The sequence below is a fragment of the Octopus bimaculoides genome, chromosome 14 (assembly GCF_001194135.2).
Source record: "Octopus bimaculoides isolate UCB-OBI-ISO-001 chromosome 14, ASM119413v2, whole genome shotgun sequence".
In the NCBI taxonomy this organism is placed as follows: domain Eukaryota; kingdom Metazoa; phylum Mollusca; class Cephalopoda; order Octopoda; family Octopodidae; genus Octopus; species Octopus bimaculoides.
Window position 1 is genome coordinate 60,302,178 of NC_068994.1, and position 5,753 is coordinate 60,307,930.

The 5,753-nt window shown below is 37.0% G+C and overlaps 1 protein-coding gene across 1 annotated transcript in view; it reads right to left on the reverse strand.

The window, feature by feature from the left end:
* Positions 1-5,753, reverse strand: part of LOC106880489 (synaptic vesicular amine transporter) — a 204,301-nt gene that overhangs the window by 135,278 nt on the left and 63,270 nt on the right. Inside the window, exon 2 of the mRNA XM_052972906.1 lies at positions 3,315-3,350. The gene's annotated coding sequence lies outside the window, so the exon portion shown is untranslated. The remainder of the gene's footprint in view (positions 1-3,314; positions 3,351-5,753) is intronic.

A 5,753-nucleotide genomic window follows, 5' to 3' on the forward strand; every position in this document is an offset into this window, starting at 1 on the left:
TGTGTGTGTGTGTGTGTGTGTACATATAAACATGTATATATACACATATACACATGCTTATAGTCAGATTTTCTGTTTGTTCAACGACGGCAGTATTATGGCCGACCGCGTGAATGTAAAAAGAAAGGAGAAAACAAGATGGTTGTGACTGATATAATTAATGTGGTTCTCTGTTTCGAAAACTAAGAATAGTCATTTGATGTCCCTCTTGATTAGTATGAAGGCTTAGGTTGCTCAACTACAAACGAAAGCAATATTTCGGGACTTATTAAGGTGTTCGCCAAAAGAGAGACGTTACTTCAGAAGTAGTTGTTATTGAGGGATCGAAATATACCTCAGCCATGACATTCTTGGGGCATTACGTATTAGTTCAGGTTTTATCAAAATATAAACAGTGATACGATGGTGGCTACGAATTTTGTGATAATCATTGACTTTGCTATTAATATCAGCAGAATCGATTAACTCCGTTAATTGTTACGATATGTAAAAGTACTCAGTGATTTGGTGGAAAATTTATAGAATATAGCGAACTTCCTGGAGCAAAGGAAGAAGAATTTGGGATGGAGCAAGCACCATGTTGGCTGAAATATCTAACATCGATACAAAGATTAGGAAAATCACTCCAAATGCTCTCTTTCCACATTTCTCTATAGATTCATTTTTATTTCGCTCTCATTGACGCAATGAACTCCAGTATTGGATCGGAGTTGTTTTTGGAACTCTACAAAGTATCACTACTTTTTTCAAGTGGTTTACACGTCTTTCAATATAAAAGTAGAACACAAATAGATTAACTCTTTTGAATTGACTTTAAATAAATTTTGTGATGCTAGATCGGCAAAAGTATCAGAAATTTTGAAGAATTTGTCTGCACAAGTAGTTGCTCTACATAAACTCTCTCTAGCACATTATTGTTATTATTATTATTATTATTATTGTTGTTGTTATTATTATTATTATTATTAGTAGTAGTAGTATTGGAAGCTGAAACTTGTGAAATCGTTTCCACTTTAACGCTTTTCGAGTAAATAAGGATTGGGTAGCAAAGGCTCCGGTGAGAAGTGGCGTGAGTCAATTAAGGATTAAACTCAACGATATTTATTGATAGTTTTATAAAGTAGGGTTTTACAGCTGTATCAGTAGATGCAGAGATGATGCATGTGCACCAAAGAAACACGCAATTCAGTAGGTAAAACGCTTATTGGTAAACATAAATATAGGCTCATATATAAACAACGGTGTCTATGTGTGTGTGTGTGTGTGTGTGTGTGTGCCTGCCTGCTAGTGAGTGCATGCATATCTACTCAGGTTGTCTCATAAGTATGCCAGTCTTTAACAGAAATTTTAATTAAAAAAGCTGACATACGTATCAGTCACTCGTTTATGTGTGTGTGTGTGTGTGTGTGTGTGTGTGTGTGTGTGTGTGTGTGTGTGTGTGTACATATAACGTGTGTGTAAGCTTCTCTGCACAAATATATGCAGGCATGTATACATGTATAAAACTATGAATGCACTAATATTTCAGAAAAAAAAAAGCTAAGACGGATATAAAGTGAAGATGGGTGAGGTGAGTCTAGAGATGGTTTTGATTAAAAGATAAACTGAGTGAAGAAGAAGGAAAAGATATATATACACAGGTTGTTGAGTGGGAGAGTAAAGGTGGTGGTGGGGTGGCGGTGGCGTTAGAGGTGAGGAGAAAGAGGAGACAATGTTGAGAAGTGGTGGAATGGTGCTATAAACGAGAATGTTGATGTAAAGCGTATAAAATAGAAACAAGTACAAAGGAAGTAGGAAGCGGAAAAGGAGGAGGAGGAGGCAAAAGATGAATTATAATTTGAAATGGCTGGATTCCCGATTGTTAGTTAAACTAAGGTGACGAGCTGACAGAGACGTTAGAGACGCCTGGCGAAGTGCTGAGCGATATTTCGTCTGTCTTCACGTTCTGAGTTAAAATTCCGCCGAGGTTGACTTTGCCTTTCATCCTTTCGGGGTCGATAAATTAAGTACCAGTTGCGTACTCGAGTTGATCTTATCGACTGGCCCTTTCCCCAAACGTTTCGGGCCTAGAGAAGAAAAGATTAATAGTAATTATAATATAGATGACTATTTCGTTAATAGAATGCAGTAAATCCATTGTTCCCGTTGAAACGACCATAAACTTGAAAGAAAAGTTACTGTCGATGTCAACGGAAGAACCTTACTAGTTCTTATCTAATTGATTTGGGACAGGTGAAAATATGCCGAGCTGACACCTGCCGAAGTTTTTGGGGTTATGAAACTAAATATATGTATTCAGGGCTGATCTTCGTACGCACCACAATTCATCCCAATATATTGATTTCAAATTTTGGCACAAGGCCAGCAATTTTGGGGGAATCGATAAATCGATTACACCGGCTCTAATGCTCAACTATCAACCCCGGAAGGATGAAAGGCAAAGTCGACCTTGGCGAAATTTGAACTCAAAACGTAAGAACGAACAAAATGCCGCTAAGCATTTGCCCGGCGTGCTAACGATTCTGCCAGCTTGATGTCTTAATTTATCCCAATATCTCTATTTACCACCACAAACCCAATAATACAGTTATTTTGAAGTATTTCTTTAAGTATCTCGTTGCCATGGTACTTGTTGATGTTGTCGTTGCCATGGTACCATTATATGCAAATTTGTTTATACAGCAGGCTTTGACTTTGTGAAATATTTCTCATTATACTGTTAAATTTCCTGAATGACACTGCTTTTATGGGATCCCTCGGTCTGCGAAAGATAGCCTCAAAGTTGCCTCAGAACCGTACTACACTTCTTCAAAAAGTAAGGGAACGGTGGAAATGCAGTCCAATATACACCATTCTTGAAAAAAGATCATAGGCTGTCTCGATGGTTAGAACTGACCTCTGCTAGTCACAAAAGTTGAAGAAAATGCAAGACTTAGCTCACGAGTCGATGAGATTTTGGTAATCCAATGAGAGGAGGATAAGAAGGAAGAGGAGAAAAAAAACTGATTTACAATAATGCAATATCATTGTATTATAAGCAATAATACAAGTTAATAAAGCAACTGTAAGTTATTAAAAGAGAAATGATGTCTAATATTGGTACTGTTTGGATATATTTTGTAAGATGAATAAAATCGCTAAACCTGATATAGTATGGAAGATATCTTGTGAAAATACATCTTTCTTATTAAAACAACAAAGTATTCAAATTTTGAGATGGCGCTCAACAAATTACAGTCAATGCAGTGATATCACTTTCAGGAAATACAAGCCGGAAGTAAAAAGGAGCGATCGAAATAACAGTCTTTACTTACTGGTAATCTTTTAACTCCAAGTAAATATTTGATGTTCTGTAAAGAAAAGAAAAAAGGTATTATTATTATTATTATTATTATTATTATTATTATTATTATTATTATTATTATTATTATTATTATTATTATTATTTACAGATATATTTTTATCAGTGGGAACACTTACTACTATTATTCTACAAGTATTTTCTTCTCAGTCTTTAATGACTATGTCTGGTCGATTAGCCTGGATCGTTCTGTCAGTGTTGACTGGAAAATCCCAGAGGATAGTAACATTTTCATTTTCAACGACTGGCTCAGAATGATGTTCATACCAGTTAGCAGGAGTGCTGATTTTGTAGTGTCTACATATTTTCCTATGTAAATACTGTCCTACCCTATTGTGGCGATTTTTGTATTCGTTTGGTGTCAGCATGGGACATCCCGAGACGAGATGGTCTTTTGTTTCGTCAAATGTATCGTAGACTCTGCATTTAGGGTAAGAACCGTTTTGAAAAAGGTTTGCCTGGTAGTTTTTGGTAAGCAAGCTTTGGTCTTGTGCCGCCAATATGAAACCTTCCGTCTCTGCTTTCAGTCCTGAGCTTCTCAACCACTGATGGATTGTTGCTTCGTCTACATCAGCATTTCGGGGTTCGAAGTATATACTGTCCATGCAGACCCTTCTGGCCTCACCGGTCCTCAATTTCTTTCTGCCCGTTCTTTTATTATTATTGTTATTATAGGAAAACTCACAGCTTATTTTGCTGGGTATGATGGAAAGTGTCAGCTGTCCACAGCCAGCAGACTAAGGTGACACTTGTTTACTTGTCATTGTTATTATTATTATCATAATCATCATCATCTTTTATTATTAGGATTTTATTGTCTTTGCACAGCTTCTAACGCTGGAGATGTACTACGATGTCGGCTGATCACTACCAGTGAACTAAGGTAACACCCCTTAGTTTTCGAGCACCATCCGGAGTATTCGAGCGGTTCCAAGCAGTGCTGTTTTCTGCAAGTGCTCCACCCTTATTGCAGCCCCTATTTGTTCCATGTATTTCTCTAACCACTGTTCCCAGGTCTCTGACAATTATTGGTACTACAACCACCTTTTTCAGTAACCACAACTATTTAATCTCCCAGTCTAATCTGTCATATCTATTGGTCAAACCGTCATCAATGTTTTCAAAGTTTCACTTGAAAAGAAAAGTGAGGGCAGAGAGGGAAGTTCTGCCCTTCAGCAATTTTGTTAAAAGGGGGGGGGGGGTGAATATCGCAAGAATGGTCCGAGTTAATCGGCCTACTTTAAGTATGTACCTGTAGACAGAGTGGAGAGGGTGCTTGCTCTGGTGCTCACAATTATTGTGAACTTGTAGAGTTTCCACGGGCAGTCTTAGGGGTCTCCTTATTTTGGGAAGTTTTGTTGTTATAATCGATTGCTTTTTCATTGTTTACACGACTTTCATGTAACTCCACATTGTATTTGTCCTGTGCTGTCCATAATGATTTTGGTAATGTAAACCCTTTGTGGTTAATAAAGAAACCATTATTATTATTATTATTATTATTATTATTATTATTATTATTATTATTATTATCGGCAACTCATCCGCCTTTACGTTCTAAGTTGAAATTCCACCAAGGTCGACTTTGCGTTTCACCCTTTCGGGGTCGATAAATTAAGTACCAGTAAAACACTGGGTCAATGTAATCGATTTATCCCCTCCCCCAAAATGGCTGCCTTTGTGGCAAAATTTGAAACCATTATTATAATTATTATTATGATTGTTGTTGTTGTTGTTAACATAAAGGTAGGGCAACCGCACTCTATAATCATTTATGTAAATAAGCAAGACTTCACATCAAGTTTGTCTTTTGTAGAAGCACGAAACAAAAAATACACTTTATGCACAAAAAGTTAGACACTCGGGCGTCAGCTGCAACAGAAAGGAGGCTACACTCATACATATAGAGGCACAAACGCACACACACATACACGGACATACACACATGTACACATACATACAAATACACACACATGTACTCGCGCGCACATATACAAACACACACGCATACACAAATGCGCGCTAACACATGAACACGCACACACACACACACACACACCAAATGTAACCAGTTTACTTCTTTGAATTGTTCCTCAATGTTTTCTTTTCACTTCCGGATCTTTTCATTGGAAGACATCTGCTTTTTAACCCCGTTTCTCTGCTTCACTGTTGATACACACACACACACTCACATATATACATACATACATATACATACATACACACGTACGTGCACGCGCACGCACACATATACGTATATATATGTGTGGGGGGTGCGTGTGTAACGTGTGTATTTATCTCTACATACATATACATACACACACAAATATATTTATATATATACATATATTTGACTTCTGCGTCTTATATATATATATATATATATATATAT